At 40.5% G+C, this 22,124-nt stretch overlaps 1 protein-coding gene across 5 annotated transcripts in view; it reads left to right on the top strand.

Annotated features, from left to right (window-relative positions):
* DLGAP4 (DLG associated protein 4) overlaps nucleotides 1-22,124 on the top strand; it is a 449,524-nt gene that overhangs the window by 232,791 nt on the left and 194,609 nt on the right. For 2 of the 5 annotated variants that reach the window (XM_078393220.1, XM_078393221.1), the window contains exon 1: nucleotides 1,870-4,521. The exons of the other annotated variants lie outside the window; for them this stretch is intronic. The gene's annotated coding sequence lies outside the window, so the exon portion shown is untranslated. Of the gene's footprint in view, nucleotides 1-1,869; nucleotides 4,522-22,124 lie in introns of those variants that run through there. 5 annotated transcript variants of the gene reach the window in all.

Genomic DNA, 22,124 nt, shown 5'->3' on the forward strand with positions numbered 1-22,124 from the left:
CACAGATGTGCTCGTGCGCATGCACAAACGGTGGTGTGGCGCTCGCACGGGCGTACTAGAGCGCATATGCAGCCGCAAACATGCTGTGCGGGGGTGAGTGCTTGGGGGGGAGGTCTGTCTCGGCAGCCCGGTCCAGATCAGGCCATGGACTGGCACCGGGCCGTGGACCGGAGGTTGGGGACCTCTGCCCTAAAGGACACAAACCTAGTACAGTAACACACTGACCAGAGTTTGAAATTTTCATCTGTTTTCAATGATCGAGTGATCTGTTGATTGACTGAGAAAACTGTGTCGATATCGTCAATAATGCTTCAAAGAGCTAACCATTCAGAGGATTGCTAGCTGTTGAAAAGAGCCAGGGCTCTGACTCAATTTAAACTTTGACAAAACATGTGGATGATGGTTACTAGACTACAGTGGGCTGAATTTTGGAACTGTGGCAAGATGGGGAAGTCAGATTAGTATATCATCCTGATGCTCAGGATGGCCAAATAGAAGCGATATTGTGGGAATCCAAGTACAAATCAAAGAATCCATTGGAACAGCATCAGCTCATGTGAGAAGCCTATTTCTACTAGTTCTCAAACTATAACAGGTGAATATGTTACCAAACAAACAAACAAAAAACCAATCTACAGAAGATGCTGTCTACAGTGCTCTTGTATAATGTGTAGTTCAAGAATTTATTTGGGGCAGCCCTGTTCAAAATCAGATTTTATAAAGTGTAAAAAAAATGCAATACAGCACTTGCTATCTCACAGCCATCATGGCTACGGGGCATAGCAGCCCAAAAGAATAACTCTTCTGAACTCTATTGCGAACTTGGACATACTGGCTCTTGGTTGCTGATCTTGGATGGTCCAAGACATGTTGACCCCAAAGATCAGAAAATTGCTTCCCCACATTATACTTCCTTCCTTCCTTCCTTCCTTCCTTCCTTCCTTCCTTCCTTCCTTCCTTCCTTCCTTCCTTCCTTCCTTCCTTCCTTCCTTCCTTCCTTCCTTCCTTCCTTCCTTCCTTCCTTCCTTCCTTCCTTCCTTCCTTCCTTCCTTCCTTCCTTCCTTCCTTCCTTCCTTCCTTCCTTCCTTTGATATTGTGGCTACTGATGCTGAAAATCCAGCTAGCTCCTGTTTCTATTCCCTGCCCCCCAGAAGTACAGTAAATATAAAGCAATAATAAATTAAGTCCACTACCTAAGGAAACAGCCTCAATTTGCTTAATAGTGGGGCTGCTGTTGATAGAGCTGTTTGTCAAGAATTTTGCAGTAATCACATTTCAAAGCCTCCTTTAAAGAGCTTTGTTTGGTTCATCCTGAAACTACTGTCATTCATTTTCATTTGCAGGACTCTGAAGTTCTAGTGCTTGGGGGAAGGGAGCAGAGGAAGTAAGTTTGTTCCAGAGCACTGAAAGGCTGTGTGATTCATATTCTATGATTAATGAAGCCAAAATCTACAGAAGGATATCAACTCAGAATAGAGGAGTCTTAAGTCGGCTCAAAAAAACTGGTTTATGGGGACTATATCTCTCCAAACCAGCTGCCCCACATTTTAACATCTTTGGGGGAGGACTTTGTTGGCAGTCCTACTGCCCTCACAGGCAGACTTGATGAGGACACAGGACCTTTTAGTGGCTGCTCTCAGATTGCAGAACTCCTCCCAGGTGAAACCAGGTTGGCCCCCTTTGCTGCCCTCCTGGTGGCAGGCAAAAACTTTTCTTTTTAGACAAGAGTGGTACTGACCTACCAGATGGGCGGGATATAAATCAAATAAATAAATAAAATAAATAAATAAATAAAGCTTTAACATATAAACTACTACTGAGGGTGGAATTTAAGAGGGGAGATGTATTTTTATCTTTTAAATTATTTATTTATTTATTTATTTATTTATTGGACTTATATACCGCCCCATAGCGCTACAAGCACTCTCCGGGCGGTTTACAATTTTTTAATTATACAGGCTACACATTGCCCCCCCAGCAAGCTGGGTACTCATTTTACCGACCTCGGAAGAATGGAAGGCTGAGTCAACCTTGAGCCGGCTACCTGGGATTTGAACCCCAGGTCGTGAGCACAGTTTTAGCTGCAGTACAGCGTTTTAACCACTGCGCCACGAGGCTCCTTGTTTTTAAAATTGCTTATAAATAAAAGGCATTTAATTTAGTGCCTTTTAATAATTTACTTTTTTTATCCTGTGATATATTACATTATTTTAATATTTCTGTTTTTAAATTATATATATCAGTAAAGCATTTCAATTACTTATTTCATTTCTACCCCACCTTTCTTCCTGGAAAAGGAACTCAAGCTGGTGTACAAATGATTTATTATTTAGATAGTAAACTGGAGTCAGGTTTGGGAAGGGGTAACCTTAGTGTTTGTCCCTTTTGAAATATAATTGGAGATGGACACTCCAACACTTGAGAAGATACAACTTTGTCAGTTGATGTCCTATAAAGTCTGAGAAGTGTAGATGAAATTGTTTTAGATGGTAGGCAATCATGGTGGTGCTTCCATACTTTTTAATAGTGTAAAGAATGTTCCAACACTGGAATGTAAAAATTAGGGTAGAAATATATGAATTTTTTTAAAGTGTTGTTTAGGGTCAATGCAAAGGCATGTCTAGTTCTGGAATTTGGCCAGTCGCTTGCTGATGAGAAGCCCACAGGCAGCATGTGAGCACAGCAACACTTTCCCACTCATGTTCTCCAGCAACTGACATTGACAGGCAAACTGACTCTGATTCTTCAGTTGATAACCACCAATTGTCCTCCATGAACTTCCCTAATTCCTCTTTAAAACTATCCGTATCAGTGACCATCCCTCCATCTTGTGATTAAAAGTTCCATATCTTTAAAAAAAACCTTCTTTTTCTCTGTCCAGAATCTTCTGTTTAAGCACTGTTATTTTGAGATTAGAAGGAAAGGTTCTTCCTAATGACCTTCTTCACAATAGAGTTGTGAAGAATATTTTTAAAGTGTCTCACTCTCAGTGACTTTCCCATTCTTGCTAGAATTTCTTCCTGAGACTTCCCCACATCAGCACAAGATCTCTTGACTTCTCAGAAAAAATATTAAACCTCCATCTAGGTTTTTTTCCTTTACTTTCTTTTCTCCCTCCCCCCCTTTCCTTTCTCTTTCCTCCCCTCCCATTTTCCACTTGCTCTTTTGTACAAGAAACTGCCAAATGCATCACAGCAAAATACCATATTGTGCAGGAAAGATGCCCCTTTGTGCACAAATGGCAATAACTCTACATAAATTGGTAGTTCTTCCAGAAAAAAATAATGACAACAAAACATGAAAGGAATCCCATGAGGTTTCTGATTTATTAATTAAGTATGTAATTAATTAATTAATTAATTAAAAACAAACAAAATCCCACACAGATAAAGCTTACTGCAAGGATATGAAGGGGATTCTTCCCTGGTTTCTCACACAAAGAGGTAGCCAGATTCATATCCCTTCTTTACATTATGCTTGATTTTATATGCCTTATATCACGCCCCTCCCTGCTTTCCTTGTTGTTGTTTTTTCCTGACCTAAAAAATCAAAATGGCAGTGATGCCCAGCCCACTTTTTAAAAAATGAAACTTTTTTAAAAAAGATATTTGCAAGAAAACATGCTCCCCTCTCACTTTCTGATCATCTGCTGTTGTTCAGTCCTCTTACTACTTCTGCCATCTCATCTTCTGTTTCAAACCTTTTTGGGATCATCAGGCTCTTGATCTGGTTTTATATTTCTCTTCTTTGCCTTTTCTATCACCTTCTTCTCTTCTTTGGTGACTCTTACTTGTTTTAACCCTTCTTTTCATTTCTTGACTTCTTTGCTTTCACCATGTGCTCATCCATCTTATTATTATTAAATAACAAAGCAGGCATAGGAGAGGGAGCCATATTCCTCATATTATCTTGTATTATTTTTTTTCATGCTTACAAACCTTCAAGTTCTTTCTAACTTATAGCAATCTTAATGGGGGTTTTGAGGTATATGAGATGCTCAAGCTCTGATTTACCACTGTCAAACCCCATTACATTTCCATGGATAAGCAGGGATTTGAACCTGGGTTTCCTGATTCATAGCCCAACACTCTATCCACTATACTGTACATTCTTAATCCATTGATATGAAATTCAAATTATATGTGTTCATAAAGCCATCATTGCAAAATTTCTTTGTAGACCTGGGAGTCCCAGCTGGTGGCCAAGCAGATGCTAACTGCTGCAGCTAAATTTTTAGCAGCAACAATTAAAATTAGGCCTAATATGATTTTAAAATAGTAACTTTTCATAGATCTACTTGTCTAATTTTGTTACTGGCATACTGTATGGTCTGATGTATATGCATTCATTATTTTGATTTTAATATGCTGGTTTTACATCTTTGTAAAATTTATATTTATCTTACTAAGGCCTACGGCTAATGCAAATAAAATGCTATTCATTCCTTCATTCATAGGGCAACCCCCAAAAGAAATCTCAACTCCAACCTTGGCAGATCTCAAGTCACTGATGCCAAGCAAGGTAAACTAACAGTTTGACTGAATACAACAGTACCTAACTATGAAGCTAGCATTTAGTATGCTTTGTTCTATGACTGGTCATTGGAATTTTTAAAATGGGCTTAATTTGCAAGTCTAATTGTTAAGACATGTATCTTTGAGGAAGTCCCATTGTGGTCACATTCGCATGCACGCATTTGACCCTGGCTGAGCAAAAATTTGAACCCAGGTCTCCCAAATCCTCAGCTGGCACCCAATCCACAACACCACACAGCTTTCACCTTCAGTATCTACTGGAAGGGAATTCCTGATGATCTTGCAGAGACTCTTCTCCCGTGTGTTTGTTATGCAAACACAATCTCCATCCATCCATGTTACTTATAAAGTAAAGGAAGTGCTAGTGAGCACATGGACCACATTTTTCTAACAACAGCATATTGTATTCTACATGCTGAGAAAATGCAATAGTCCTGCCACATCTCTGCCACAGGAGTGCTAACTGAAGTCAAAAGCAATAAATAGGTTTACGATGTCTGGGGGAAAATAAGATGAATATATTGTATTTCTATAATCTTTTACACTATAATCTTAGAGTTTACTGCCTTGGGTTTGTTTTAACTGAATCTAGTGTTTGCTCTAACAGATTCTAATGTCCTTTGTTCTCTTACAATTTGGTCTTACTTGCAGTAATCCTTCTATTATTGCAGTATTTCCATTTGCTGTGTGTGATTGTTTGACTTTGTGGCTATCTGTAATACGAAATGCTGTGATTTAAAACAGTTATCAAATTTGGCTGCAGGATTCTATTCATTATCTGGCTGCTTACTTAGTCTACCTCTGGGTAGAAGAACATGCTGGGGCCAAAAGCAGCATTGTTGCGATCCCACAAGAGAAATAAGTATGCCCTTTTTATTTTGATATCAAGAAAGAATGGAGCTCTTTTATCATTAGCCTTGTTTATATCTGGCTTTATCACCAATAGCAGGACACATGGGTTGCTCTTATATTTAAGAGAGACCCAGACTCTGATGGAATGGGTCGTTCTTTTAAGAGGCACATTCTGAAGAGTGTAAAGGGCAGGAAGAATGCTCATTCCCATATTATGGCTCATATGCAGCCTTGACACTCCCAGGCACCATCGGGGTAGTTTTCATCGCCTTCATCAAAGGCAAAAAATGGTGACAGAAGGACACATGGAAGTAATAAAACAGCTCTGTTGACTTTTGATTTTTGGCTACAGCTTCCAAAACTCTGCCTGGGGGAATCCTGGGAAATTTCTGAGCGCTGCAGTCCAAAACATCCAAAGGGCCCATTTAGCTCATGGGTAACACTTGGTCCTCCAGCTGTGGTTGGACTGCAACTCACATAATCTCTCTTAATTGCTTTATACTGCCTCAAGCTGAACAGAGTTGAAGCCAACAACCATCTGAAGGGACACATGTCCCCCCACCCACCCCCCAGTCTAATACGAAAGTCACATACTGTAAATACTCAGTAGTCTGATTCCCAAGAGCCTATCCCTGCCAACCAGGCCTTTAAAAGCCCTGTCTCCAAAGCTTATTTCTCAGTCCGAGCAATTTCAGTCTTGGGTGAACATGCTGCTTGTTTATCCTATGACTCCCTTTCGACTGTTATGGCTCTGAAACTCAACCCCTGCTTGGTTTTAATAACATACCTACACAATCTGGGAGCACCGCATCCTGCCTTTAGGATGTGACTGTCACTCTCTACTCCAGCCATATGCACCAAGTCCAGATGGACTTGAACTAGCTTTTCTGCTCTCAGAATATCAGAGCAGAAACAGATGGTGTCAATAGTCCATAATTATAGCTGAAAGTACATTTGTGTTAAAGACGTGTGGTTCAGGTATTTATATTTTTATCAAGTCAGATTTCAAAGGAATCCCATACTTCCATGCTGAAGACCAATCACAAAAAAAACCAGCCTGATTTGCAAATTATATGAAGTGAGAAGAACAGCTCAGACATTTTCAGCTCTTAAGGCATCCTCTTTTCTAATGACAGCTTATCTGTAACCATTTTTTCTGCCCCTAATTCTTGCCCTGAGAAGTGACATTTTGCTTAGGTTGTTGTCTAAGTAAGATTCCCTTTAGTCAAGGCTAAATTCACCACTGGTTCTTCCAGAGAAAATGCCTTCGTAATTTGTAATGGTTATTGGCAGGTCTGCCATATAAATCAACCAAAGCAGTGCCCTCAAGAACTCCTCAACAACTAAACCTTGAGAGCTGCTCTATAGTGTGTAGATTTAGAAAAGGTTAAAAGGAAGGAAATGTAAGGTCAAAACCTCACACACAGACACCCAAAAATTTAAGAAAAGTATGGGGCGTGGTGATGAGGCAGTAAATAGGTAAGTGGCTCTCAAAATATGAGACAGACCTGATATCCACATGGAGACAGACATTGCTAACGGAGAAAGGTCTAGACTTTATCCAGAAAGCTAGTACTGAATGGAGACACTCCATGGGATGTGGGTGTCAGAAGCCAATAGGCTAATGGTACCAGTGTTATGGTCGTTATCACAGGTCACATCCAAATGCCCCTGTTTGAGAATCATTACACATGGGCTATGAATCATGGTCATTTCACAGATGACATTTTCCCTTCACAACGAGAAGCCCTTATGTTGCAAAACATGGCATGTATGAATGCATCACACGCGGGTTGAGATTATGTGTATTCAAAAGGGCGTAGCTTCCAAATGTGTAATCATGGAAAAACAAATATTTGCTATACTTTCAGATTTGACATAGTACATAGTTCTACATTTTGCACGATTTATTTGTCAGTATTATCTATCTGGACAGAAAAATGACCCTATATGATACTGCTTTCAGGTCCTAAAAATAATAATACTGTAATAAAAAGCTAATAATCTTTTCCAAAACAGCATAGCTTTTAAAGAAGGAGCTGGGAGTACGTAGCCCTGTTGTTAAACAGCAACTCCCATTTACTTTACTAACATAGCAGTGGTGAAGGATGATGGGGGGGGTTGCAGTCCATCAGCTTCTAGAGGCCACATGTACCCCATCTCTGGTTTAAAACATGTTATGATTGCCCATCCACCCTACCATGTCATTTACATTTCTGCTACACAGGCCACGACAATTGCGACTGTTGCACACTAGGACCTCTGTTTGTCTTTTGTTTAGGAAGACTCGTATGGTCACATTGAATTATTCATCATTGTGCAGGGAGCGGGGACTGCTGTCCCACATTCTTAAAATTTAAATTTTTCAAAGAGAAACCAGGAGCTCCAGCAAGTGTGTCTCACAGGCATATTAGGGATGGGTCATAGCATTTAACCTTTTCGGTGCTGGGCTGCAAGGCCTTAGGCATCGGAAATAAAGAGATACATGATGACATTTCTCTCCAAAGAGTCACAGGCTTGCATATTTGCTCAGCTTCCTTGAGGTGTACAAAGTGTGAGAGAAGAAGATCAGATGCCTGCTTCTCCTTCATCTTTTCTTGAAAAAAACTAAATGCCTGGGAATGGGTCAAGGCTGACAGCTATGGCAAGCAGCTAACTTGATGAATAAAGGGAGTGGAGGACAAGATGTATACTGATGTGACAGGCTATCCTTTCAGAGTTTGATCTAACCATAAGCAGAGGGAAATGGTACAGTCAGCAAGACTTAACAGAACTTTTCTCTGCTGGGACATTTGTCCTAAAAAGACCTGGCCACTATCCTAGCTTGGTTACATCCATGCTATCTAAACATTTGTACCAATTTAAGAGTATAAATCCTATATTTCTATCATTTATTCCAGTATCTCTGACTCAGTAAAAAATTGTATACATAAAACAGAAGGAACCCTGAAAATCCATGGGCATGAAATGGGCTCAATTTGCACCATTCAAAAGCCTATTGGGAAAATGGGTTGACAACTTGATGTTGCTTGAACCACAATTTTCCAGACAACTCAGATGGAATAATAAATACACTCAAACATACAAAGTCTGTGCAAGTGTTGATTGTCCAATGGGAACCTCTTTCCTGCCAGAATTCCTAATCCAGCCCATGTATGGGTTCTGCATTGGTTAAAAATTCTTGGGACATTTGTAGCAACCAGAGCAACTTACTAAAAATAGAATGTCCTGAGAGTTCATGAAGTTCTTGATTTCCAGATGTCACCAAGAATTACATACATTCTCTTCCTGATCAGCTGTAGCTGTCTGACATGCTTTTAGACAACGTCATTCAAAAAGAGGCCATAGCCCCATCTGCTGAGGAAAGATTCCTTAACAAGAGCAGCTGTTCCATAGGCATTTGTAAAAATCCTATATTGCACACAGATTCATGATGTAAAGCAGGAATAGGCAACTTTAGTGGGTCCAGGAATCAATTTTCTGCCTCTAGCATCTGCACAGAGTGCCAAAAATAAATAAACTCATGAAGAGAATAAAACCAGAAGATGCTGAAGGTCTTGTTCTGGTTTTGAAAAAGTGAACTGTAGCTCCTAGAAGCTTTCTGGAACAGTTTTTTTTATGGGAGAGATGTTTGACAGGAAACAAGGATCACAAAAACAGCCTTGGGGCCACATCTGGCCCCAGGGCCCCACTTTGCCCATCCCTAGTGGAAAACCAACCTTTATTCTTTGGACTCACACTGAATCTCCAAGTTTGCACTTAGAATTTTATCCATCTCTTCCTACATGTCACAGCTTACTCCCTCTATACAGTACTTCTCTCTACATGACTTTATGCCAGTCATTGTTGGTTGCTAGTCAAAGCTGCCACATTGAAAGTTGTAATGTGTGGGTCACTGTTAATAATATTTATATGTGGTTCATATTTGGGCAAGCTGTGTTGCTTCATAAGAATATTTTGGAGGATGGGCTGTAACTCATACTATGCAGGAGCACTAGATTCATCCAGTGTTGGTTACAGAACCTCAGGGCCATTTAACACATTAGCCCTATCCAGGCATTCTTAAATTGTGCTTTCCCCACACGTGGCAAGAGGGGAAAAAAGCTGCTCTGCTCTCTCCATTACCAGCACCACTTCTCCCAGAAATCCATAAATACCTCTGATTCTGTTCATAATTGCATATTTGTCTGAAAATAGTGTTCATCCCAATGTTTTCAAATTATTATTCTGAATGATAGTCTGTTGGAAATAGGCAACTGCAAAATATATTTGTTGTGATTTTGATACCCTGTCTTTCTTGGATTGATTGATTGATTGATTGAATGTGAATTTTTAAAAGACCTAAAAGTTTTAGAAATACCCTCCTAGAAGCCACCCTGGCTTTGGGACTAATAATAGAACAAACAGCTGTAAGCTAGTCATGGTCTCTATGAGGGACAAATGTAGTATAATTGTGTCTTGTCACATTAATGTTACATATTTTAAAGTACATGCTTAAAACGCTTTAGGTGTACATTCATTAAAAAGGTGTGAAGTGGCAGGTACTGAGAAGCCAAACCAGATATCTCCGGAAAGATGTGGACCTCAACTGTCGGGCCATATGTAAGGTGGCATTTGGAATTGCCAACAAAAGATCAACTTCACTGAAGGATAATGGTTTTTAGAGTTAACTGCATATCTGGGAGAGTGAAATGTTCTCCCAATGGCTAAGAGAGAGAGGAAGAAATGTGTGGGAGGACATGAAGTCAAGTGTAACAGTCTCTATCTATAAACAAGGAAATGGCACATGGTCACTTGTGCAAGTGTTGCTGTACATCATTCCACTTCCAGCACCGAATCCACATTTGAGAGTGAGAGCAAATAGCTGAAACCCTATTGCTTGCATTATTCATATGCCATATTTCCTAACTGGCAGTTAACAAATCACTGCTGGGATTCTTGAGTAGCCATCAAGTCAGTGGGAACATACCCTCCCTTCCCCAAGAATCCCAGCACCCTAGCAATTACTTGTTAATTGCTACCTAGGAGCAACTGGATGTTATACCTTTTCCATTTGCATAACACACCAACAGGATTTCAGCCAATATGTGGGTGGGGCACATATATTTGTAAGAAAGAGAGAAAATGCTTATCCCTTCTACACCAAGCAAAATATTCTTAACTCCCCACTTAAAACTGTCTGGGGGAAATTGCACAGGAGAATTGGAAGGAGGAAGGGTTAAGCACATCTCCACCAGAATTCTCCTTCAAATGTACATTTATAACTACACCATGTTATCATCACAGTGTAAGCAACAAATAGTGATTCTTCCATTTCCTTTCTGACCTCTAGTATGGCAGAAGGACCCCTGCTTAACACTGTGCTAGATAGACCCTGAGTTTATAAGCAGTTTCTTATATCAAAGGATAGTGAAAAGTTAGTATATGTGGTTGTTCTGATTTTATAACATTATGTCATATTTCTGTGAAGATTTTCAGTCATCCAGGTGAGGTTATCTGGAAGCTGAGGCATGACAACTGAACCTCTTTCTTATTAGGTAGAAACATTTCGCTACTCATCCAAGTAGCTTCTTCAGTCTCAGGAGAGTTGGTAAGAGATCCCTGATACGGTGTATCCTCCATGTTGGGTTCACTTTCCCCGGTCTGAATAGGCTTCTTAGAGCTTGTTCACTTTACTTTTCCTGATTACACTTCCCAGGACTCCCACACCAGGAAATCGAGTGGCCACGCTGGCTTGTTCATTCTTGGAGTTGTAGTCCAAAAAAGTAACTTGTCCATGTTCTCTATTCAATATACAAAAGGCCTCACAGGAACTGAGCAAAGCTAGTAATAGATTCTCAGATGAATCTACTGATTTAAAAAAACAGCTATAGTGACACAAACTCTGATGTGTGAGACGTTTGGTGGTGAATTCTGGTTACATTCTGAAGCATGTTTCTGACAACTTTGCTTTGCTGAGTCAAGAAAAAAAATCCTTTTGCAGTGCATCTCATTGCTGCAGCTACCTCTCATCTTTTCATGTACAGTATTCATTTCTCAATGGGAGGGACCATAATATTGCAGATCCTGAATCCGAGAATGGTCGGGCAATGAACACCTGAAGGCTCAGAATGTGATGCTTTTACATTGCCTTGGTTGGCAGGTCTTCTACCACTGAGAAGAGACAAACCTGACCCTCCCTTCTTAGGAACTTCACATTCTTTGGGAATAAGGGGGATGAGCTGTAGGGAGTTCCCTTTGTATTTTAGATCATTCCGGGTTCTCTATTTGTACATGTTGGATCTACCATCTCATAACCTGGCAACGGCCCTTTCCTAGCAACAGAAAAAAGAAGCGGTGGGGGGGAGAGAATGGAGGGGGGAGGTCTGCAGCTGAGGAAAAGAAAGAGTAGGAGGCTTTTACTGGAGGCATCACTGTGGATCCCAAGGTATGTCTGACTTGCTGCTAAAGCAGCATACGTTTATGTTCCTGTGCTTTGTTTGATAAATGAATGCTAGACAGTGTTTGTTGCAGGAAAGATAACAACACACTGTGTAAGAAAGTGCACCCTTTCCCTTGATTGTGAAGGAATGTCCCTCTGACATGGGGCAAACTTGGATTCCCGAGAAAATGATACACCTCTGGAAGTTGTGTTGTGCTTCCACCATGTGATTTAGGGTTCATAAACTGGCTAACGATGCACTCAGTAGGATGTGCCTTGGTGCACAGACTATTTGATGTCTTGCTAAGGAATTTTGCAGAAATAGGTGGGGGTTGGTCTTCAACTTTTGAAGCAGCCAGTCCAGAGAGTGAAACAAGAACCAGGGGTGTGTCTCTTAAGAAGGGGGCAGAGGATGTTAAACAGAGAAGAAAGGGAAATGCAGTTCCCCATTCACTGCAGATCCCATTTCTGCAGCATTCAGCAAGAGAGACAGAAAACTGCCTCCAGGAGATCCAGCTAGAGAAATGAAAACTGCAGAGGAAGGCAAAGGTGTCCACTGGAAACTTACTTGCTGCCAAAGAAGCAAGGACAGGTCTCTTTTAAAAAAATAAAAAAATCAAAATCAAAGGGAGGAACTTGTTTCTGATCATGAAAGATTTTGCCAAAGCACAGTCCAAGCTGGAAACTGCAGTGATGATGAAGTGTTTGAATCAGTGCAATGACAAAGCAAGAAAGAGCATCTTTTCCCCTGCTGCATCTCAGTATAGGAGCGGGATGGTGCCCAACAGACATGCAGAATTCTGTTGGGATAACATAGTGCAATAGCCAGTCATGAGCAGAAAGAAGTCAGAGTCTAGCATGTGCTATTTACCCATTCCAATCCTGGAGCTAAACATTTCACTGGGACATCCCCTCACCCACCCAACAATTCCTGAATGGTTGTCTTCTTTTTAACTCTGAGCCTGTTTACCTCTCTCTCTCTCTCTCTCTCTCTCTCTCTCTCTCTCTCTGTCCTTTCATCTTCAGCTTTGATGCCATTTTCTTCCCCAGGGGATGGTCTAGCCAATGTTTCTCTCTCTCTCCTTCCTAGAGTGTGTGTAGCCAGCCAAGAATCACTTAACAAATGCCATGACCTTGCTGTTTTATTTAACCAATCAAATGTGGCTGTGCACAGGGCACAAAAATCAGGTTGAAAGGGAAGTTAGTTATTCTTAGGTAGTTGAGATGAGAAACGGAATCAGTGACTTTGTACAGGAAAAATACATCACAGCAGTTTGGAGGAAAAATGACCCAAAGACAGGAATGCTTTTTGCCAGCATATACACTGTTTGCAAAATGCTTCTCTTGCTTTTGGCCCAGTTAGAGAGCCTACTTCGGCGCACAGCTTGAAAAGTTATATTTTTTTACTCCATCTTCCAGAATTTGGCCATGCCGGTTGAGATCTGGCTGAGATTTTGGCATGTTTGGTTTTTTGTAAATTCTCCAAGTTCTGGTTTTACATACATGTTTATGTGTACCAAACAGTGAATAGGGGCATAAGAACATGTTGCTTGAAAGTTAGCTGCTGTTCTCCAGAATTTCAAGCAGGTTATATGGATAAGAAATTTGGTTCTGGCAGAACAGCATAGTTTGCACAGCTGCTGTATTTTGCCGGCTCAGAAACACAGAAATGGCTCTGGACCATTACAGTGGCTAGATGAACTTTTGGAAGTAGCGAAGGATCTAATGTGTTTGAGGTGTGGCAGACAGACCATAAACATTTCACTAACAACTGGATTCTGTTTATTTATTTCATGAAGAATTGAGCTGATAAATACAATTCTTTTCTTAGTATGAAATAATATCTTTCTTTGCTGGCCATAGTGTATCACAACTAGAAGTGGGCAGAAACCATGCCAGTTGGGCCATCAGAGGCACTGCCCCAACATCCTTGCCCTACCTTCTCTGGGCACTGCCTCTGAGCGGATGCCCAGCTGAGAAGGCAGGACTCAGAACTGTGGAACATCTGTTGGGCTGACAGCCAAAGAAGCACAAACCACTGAACTGGCCTAACATATGTTGCTCACATCAACACATACTAGGACTTATTTTCAGGTTAGGTCTTATTTTCAGGGAAACAGGGTATATAAGGAAGGTGCGGGTGAGGGAAAGAGTAGTTTAGTAAATTCAGTTAACTTGGCATTAGAGACAGAAAGAGCCAAGGTCCAGTTCTGAGGCCATTAGACTGAAGTTAGAATCTGAGCGAGATTAGAAGTAGTGAGGGAGAAGATTGCGAGCTGTAAGGTAGATAAGAACTGCTCTGAAGGGGATCAGTTTTTGTGTAGAAACTGGAAATATAATGTATTTTCTGTGGAACTTGCTCATAATCAGGTATCCGTCTGTCTGACTTGAACACTGTTTATACTATTAAGAAAAAAAAGAAATGTGAATGAGATGTCAACTGCATGTTAAAAACTTGACAGTTTGTAATATTGAATCTCCTTATAAGGATGTGGTGGCGCTGCGGGTTAAACCCCAGAAGTCTCTGTGCTTGCAGTCGTAAGATCGAATCCACGTGACGGAGCCCCCATCGCTTGTCCCAGCTCCCGCCAACCTAGCAGTTCGAAAGCAAGTAAAATGCAATATGCGAGCAGATAAATAGGTACCACCACGGTGGGAAGGTAACAGTGTTCCGTGTCTAGTTGCGCTGGCCATGTGACCACGGAAGATTGTCTTCAGACAAACGCTAGTTCTATGGGTTGGAAACGGAGATGAGCACCGCCCCCTAGAGTCGGACATGACTGGACAAATTGTCAAGGGGAACCTTTACCTTTAACTTTTTATTCCTTTGTGGACGTTCTAAAAAATAAACTATTTTGGTTTATAAATTCTGTTTGTTATTTTTGAATACAGTAACAGGATTTATAAACCACACATACCACAGCTAGAGATGGGCACAAACTGAACTATGAACTTAAAAAAAAATAAACTGGTTCTTAATTCAATTTCTGCAATCTGTTTTGCCGAAACAAAATGAATTGCTGAACTTTTTTCCACTTGGTGTTTTGTTTTGCTTCTGCAAAACAGATGCCCACCTGACCCCTTCCCTCTAGCCCCATCACGTCCCTACCTGGTCCTGCCACCTCCCCCTCTTGCACTGCTGCCAGGTCTGTTGCTCTGTACATTTGCCCATCTATCAGCTCATCAGGGCAATCAGCTGGGGGCCCAGCACATGCACATCAGCAATGCCCAGGATCCTGAAAGGACACACTGCCAACACCACCATCGTCATCACAATGGTGGCAGTGGCACAACAGAAGAAGTTAACCCCTCCCACCAGGCATGAACCGAAAACTAATCCAAAAACCAGTTCCGTTTTCCAGTTGCTTCATGGTGGTTCACACCCATCTCTAACCACAACCAACCACAAACCATCATTTTTCAGGTTCATGCCCTTCTCCAGTCACTGCCAATACTGAGACATGCTGTGTCTTTGATGTGTTGTATTTGTTTTTAGACTCCTTTGGAAAATCATTTTTAATTTTGCATTGGAACTTGTAATTTTACACTAATTGGCAACCTCTTTCCCTCCCCTCTCTTTTTTTTGGACAAGATACTAATATTCTGCAGTTCCATCCTATTTCTTACAAATTTTGAATTAGAATGTGTGATAAACAGACAACAATGAAAAAGGAGCACCAGATATATACATATATTCACAATTTGTTTATTCTATCCCTTCTTCTGGAAATAGCCCCAAGTCAGGTAAACCTGGTGTTAAATACCTTTTGTAGGGCTAGGAAGAGCAAGTCCTTGCAAATGCTTTTATGATGGAGCAAGTTTGAAAGAGCTGAATGATTCCTGGCATGGGGAGAGCTCTCATGATTGTTTGAGGTGGGAGATTTACGTAAAATAGCAGAGGATAGGCATTTCTTCTGTTTTGCCACTGTTTGCAAGCCTCAGTAACAGCAGCAACATTCCTGTGCACCATTTCCACCACTCCTTCCTGGCAAGCCGTTTTTAGATCCTCCAGAGTTAGTAGTGTGAACTAATTGGTCCTTTTGGCCCTGGCGTCTGCTTCAGGACTAGCACTGAGAATGGTGTCTTGGTGAGATCATGGAAACTGTTCAGCAGCTATAAAAGTGAATCAAGTACATTCATTAATAACATTTATAGCCTATTGTGCAGGCTACCATTGTTATTTTACTTTCATAGGAAGCCAACATTCAGAGTACGCACATCATACATGTCTCTTTAAAATGTAAATACAAGTATTTTGAAGAAACAAGCCAACAAAAATATACAGTATGCTCAGATATGAACTGGAGCACATGTGATTTAGGCTCAGCAGAACTGTCATTTTTCAGGAGCCATGTTCCAGATTACATTTCACATAATGCAGCACAGTGCTTAAACTGCAATACTGCAGTGAAGAAACTGCTGATAACCTGAGTTCGATTCTAGGATCAGATAGCTCACTCACCTTTCCTTCCTTCCAAAGTCAGTAGACTGAGTACACTGCTTGCCGGGGAGGGGGGGTTAGCCCACATAATTAAATTGTAAACAGCCCAGAGAGTAGGGCAGTATATGAGCAGCACACTTTGCTTTTTGCTTTTTTCAGGTCATATGTGCAAAGAAGCACAGCAGCAACATCAGCATCTGAGACCTGGGAAGTGAACATTTTTATTACCTCCCTCTACAACCTTCATAAGCCACTACTGCCTTTTAAATATATTATGTATTGATTTTCAATTACAGTCAGCTGCCATGAAGGCCTTTTTTCAAGCCAAAAATGAGTGGGATATAAATATTTCTACATAAATAAACATGATTGTTCCTCATAGCACTTACAATTTGTCTCTGCTTATTACGATATATAAAATGTAGCCACAAATCATGTTCTTCAATTCCAAGAGGTTTTTTTTGTGGGGCAATTTAATTTTAGATATATCTGAGAGCCTTAGAACTTTGCTATGAATCTTGTCCTGTTCCACCAGACCTTCACATTGTAATGAAGCCAGAAATTGTGCCCCTGGTATCCTTTCCATAAAGTAACCATAACCCTGTTTGACGTGGCCAACACAGCATAAGGTCATTGCTCTCAAAACTCATTTTTTTTCTTGTCACAGGATGAGATGCTTTTGATTCAGAAAGTTCATATGGAGGGCTTCAGATAATGGTTAGATATTTCTGCCGCTATCAGCAGAAGCTGCAGCTACACTTACTACTAGCATGAAAATTAAAAGGCTTATTAATCCTCATGCTTCAGGTCATAAAATGATAACCAACTGTGCCGGGAAGAAATCTGTTCCATGCGCACAGCTGGGGGGTTCTGCAATTAGGTGATTACGGAAGCTTTATGTTTTCTTTGGAAGCGTGAGGCATTGGCTACAATGGGGCTGGAGCACAGGCAACTACTGTATAGTGAAATGGACCACTGAATGGCTCTTGAATCACCATCCCGTTGTTGAAGGGAGTATCCCAGTTTACAAGGCTCAAGAGGCTTTGTCGGTTTATTGCAGCATGAATCTTGTCAGTGACATTACAATTGTGATGGCACCTGAATAAATTGGAGTAATAATGAAGCATAATTACAGTTATGATTATTGCTTTATAATTAAAATGTTTGTTATAAAATGGCAGTGGGGATGTGCTGCTAATAATGCTAGCAGAGTACTTCCCGGACTCTTTCTACTTGGTTCAGAAAAGAAGCTCAGACAGAAAAGTACAAAAGGGAAGCCACCCAGTTTTCCAGGGATCCTTTTAGGAATCATCAAATTCTGGCCTGGCTTCTGCCAGCCTCCCCAGATTATCACTCTGTGCCTCTAGATATTTTATGAACAACTTTTGTTTGTGAATAAATGTACATATGTATGCTGTTCTTGTTGTTTAGTGTGATCACTGGGCAGGTCAATTGCAGAAATATAAGAAGACAGGCTTCTGGTATGAGGAGTCCACAGTCTAAAATATGACAAAAGGAAAAGCTGCTGCCAGGTTGTAAAAATCCCTTCCAAGGATGCTAGGCTGGTGTCCTCCTTGTTGTCCATTCTTTATGAAAAAGAATGATGAAACACCATGCAGAATGGCTACATTACAAATTACTTTTAAGTCAGGAGTACTGGCAGATTGCAGTTACCATCATTCCTTACCATTATCTACCACTGCATATGTTGGCTAAGTCAAAGGTAGTTGAAGTCCAACAGCATCTAGAAGAGCACAAGTTGTTCACCCATATTTTAAGTGCTTTGAGGACTGTGCTCATGTTCCTCCTTGTGGGAACATAGTCAAGTTCTCTTCACACTCTGATGTCATCCTCTTATTTCCTATGACTCCTAATTCCTTATCTACTTCCTGAGTTGTGTATGCTTCCCATGTTTCGGTAGTAGCATAACAGGAATCCACTGTTTCCAAGCCAAATTGACTGAGACATATCTTTACATACTAACCAGAAAGTGTATATGTAAGGCTGGAACAAGACAATAGACTACACTGCATTAGACACTAATGGTATGTATGTTAAGTAATTGTTATGTTTATATCAGCTTTGAAATTTCCCTGAACTCTTTCACAACTCCCTTCACCTTCACACCACACCCCAACCCCCTCAAACATCTTTGTCTTACTACAACAAAGTTTCTCATTCCCTTTCTCTGGTTTGGATAATGTTTGAGCTAACGCTCACTATGCTGTTCCCGTCTCCTAAAAGCATTCCAAAATGTTTTGAGTGGCACAGCAGAAGAGAGGGCAGACACTAGTGCTGTCCACCACATTCCTTTTCCAAAGAAGTCTGTTGATTACCCGGTGAACATCCAGCTGGTGACATCATCCTGATCACACTTCTTTGTCCTTGGTGGCTCCCAGTTTTGGTCTAACACCCCCTTAATAGTCTGCGAAGGTCATTGTGTGCCATCTGCAGGCTTCTCTCCACTTACTGCTTGATTAAGAAGGTCAGCAGTTGCCCGCTGCCCATCCAATTCTTTCACTCTTGCTGTGCCACAGAGATTATTGTGGCATCTTAGTGCCTGGTAGGCACTAAGTGAAGATTCTGCCCAGAGTGGAAAAGAACATTCAGACCAAAGAAGGTCTTTAACAACAGCCCTTGCTGTAACAATGTGGGTTTGCGAAAGTGTGGCTTACCAGATGCTTTTGGACTGCAACTGCCAGCAGCCCTAGCCAACTTAGTCAATAGGGAAGAGTGATGCATGGGCCAGTCCAACAATATCTGGAGGGTCACATTGCCTGTTCCTGAGGCAGCACTGACTGCTTGATGCTCTGTTTTTTGTCTTTATTTGTGAAAACAGTACCATTTGCCCTATTCACAGAGGCTGGAGAAAGAAAACACAGTTTGCCCCAAGAAAAATCAGCTAGTAGCAAATCCCCTTCTTCTTCACTTCTAGTCCAATGCTAAATTCACAGCCCATTGCAAAGTTATGGCATATAACAAAATACCAGGAAAACTACTGCAGTTGTATCTGGTGGCTGGTATCTGGGAGCCGGTTGGTTTCCCAGGCCTGAATTATGCAGTCATGTTCATTCATTCCCTTTCTCAGCTTTAATCTTCAGCGAAAAGTGCATTCAAAGACATGAAATGTGCTCATGCCCAGGACATGAATGCACATGGTTGGTTTGCCACAGGCTGGCTGTTATGAATCAGTAAAAGCTTGTCCAGGTAACATTTCCATCAAGAAGATTCCTACACACATCTACTAGCCATGTAGATCATATCATTTGTATGTACCAGCGACTGAGCAACCTAAATAAAAATATGATATGTATTAATAGTAATACAACTGGAGACACTCAAGCAATCTCTGTACTAAGTCATATAAATGCGTACAAGACTGTTCTTAGAGTACATAGCAGTCTCCATCTGACATGGATGTTCACCTTGGTATCTCTAATACTACATAGATGTTCAGCATGAGCTCTTGAATTCATGAATTGCCGGCTAATCAGCGTCTATGGAGATAGCCTTTTCACCAAGCCCATTCATTAAGAATGAAGTGTGTCTTAACTGCTTTCTGAGATCAGCTATTCATTTGGATCATAACCTTTCTCCAATTATTTTAATCCACTTTATTGCATCTGTAGGGTGCTGATTTCTCCAGCACAATGTGGTTTGTGTCAGCCATGCCTCCCCCTGTTTAGCGCTTCCAGAAAAAGCTGTGCAAAAAAGCTGGCCCACTCCCACACAGGAGCATTCTTTAGGAAATGTTTTCAGCTCTTTTATACTCCTCCAGAGACAGAATGCCTCTCACAGTTCCATCAGTAGTTTAGTTTTGAATCAGGAATTAATAAAGTTACCACCCACTCAGGAAGCACACAGCTTTTTATCTGTTTTTTTTTAGTCAAGACACAAATGGTTGAGGAAGACATGGTGCTAGCCATAAATACATCAGATGTATACAAACTCCTAGAAGATTCTATCAAAGAGAAAAGCAATTGTAAATACATTGCTTTAGTCATCCTATATGTGGAAAACGGCCAGATTTTAACATCTTTATTACACACAGGAACCACCATCACCCCACTTTTGATGCCACATAACTGACACAAAGGTATTCAATGGAAACATTCTAGATCGATTTAAGTTGTTCGTCCACATTTATAATGGAGAAGTATTATGAGTGGCAGAAAACGAACACGAGCCTTAATTCAACAAAAGCCTCAAAATAAAATGACCTCTGCTCTAATCTAATCGCCATCTCTAACTGGTTATTGTAAAATGTGTGGACAGTTTTTTAAAAAAATACCTACCAAGCAATATTTTTGCCAATGTGCTCTGTTTCACAAATCTTCTGAAAAGTTGTAAGTGCGCATAGAGATAAAAACCTGTCTTACCTTTTGGAACATGATTGGTCAAGTTGTTTCAACATTATTAAAATTGTGCTAATTACTGAAATCTTGTTTACATTTTTAAAGGATACATACAGGAAACTTTTAATGGAGATGATCTTGCTTTTTGCCTTCCCAGCAGTAAGAGGGACATGAAAATTATCCTCACCCTGGAGTGACACTAAGGGTTAGAAAATAAGTTCCCACTGATACCAGTACATGCTGTTCTTGTCTTATGCCTGCATAATTTTTAAACACAACATTATGTTCTATAAGCACTGTTATCTTTTAGAGAGAATGAGAGAGAGAGAGAGAGAGACAGCATACCTCAGGCAAAAGCAACAGAAAGATTTTTTTTTTTTTTAAAAAAAGACAAAAACATTGTGGCACCTTGCTATATTTTAATGCGAGCTTTCATGGACAAGTCCACTTCCTCAGACCTGACATTAAAATCCAGCAGTTAGTCTTTTTAAGGTGCCGCAACATTTTTGTCTTCTTTATTTTTCATATTTTGTCTTGTTTTTGCCTGACTAACAGGGCTACCTCTTCTTGAAATAGAGCAGCCCCTCAATTTAAAAAACTACACTTATTCATAGTAACTAACCTTTAATTTTAGTATCCTATTTAGCTTCCATAACATAGAAAGTCCTGCCAGTGTAGTGAGTGTCACGTTGTGCCATTTGCACAGGTGTTGCAATTTGTGCAAGTGGAGGGTGGCTTTTCTTCATGGAGATCACTTCTTCTCCCACAGTATCAAACACCACATTACAGTGGGGTCTCTACTTAAGAACGTCTCTACTTAAGAACAATCCAACTTAAGATCAGCTCCATTTGCTAAATTTCGCTTCTACTTGAGAACAGAAATCCAAGATAAGAACAGGAAAAAAAACCTTTCCTGCTCTTTTTTTAACCTTAGGTCATCTTAGGTTAAAAAAAAATTCTCCTCCTAGTGGTAGAGTACGTATTAACCAGCTTTGCATTAGTTCCTATGGGAACTAATGCTTCAATGTACGAACACACCTCTACATGACAAAAAAACAGCCAGAACGGATTAATTGGTTTTCAATCCATTCCTATGGGAAATTTTGCTTCAACTTAAGAACATTTCAACTTAAGAACACCATTCCAAAACGGATTAAGTTCTTAAGTAGAGGTTCCACTGTACTACCCTGCCACAACTTTCTGCTCAGCAGGATTCTGGCCTAAAATTCCAGACTGCCCTTCACTCACAAAAAAACCTTAATCTTGCACTATCCTTCTAAAGTGTAATTTATAACCATCCCAATTATTTATGACAGTTCCAGGGATGGTATGCAGTGGTTAAAATAAAACTTCAGGTTTTTTTTCCACTAGAAACCACTATAACTGGAAAAAATAATGGCACATTCATATCTGTATTATTCTGGGCAGCTGTTATAATTTTTTAGTGAAATTTGAAAACTAGTGAAATTCAAAACCAAATGAAAACAATAGTCTGTGTTCTCATGAGCATATAATATGTA

The sequence above is a fragment of the Pogona vitticeps genome, chromosome 4 (genome assembly GCF_051106095.1).
Source record: "Pogona vitticeps strain Pit_001003342236 chromosome 4, PviZW2.1, whole genome shotgun sequence".
NCBI classification, from domain to species: domain Eukaryota; kingdom Metazoa; phylum Chordata; class Lepidosauria; order Squamata; family Agamidae; genus Pogona; species Pogona vitticeps.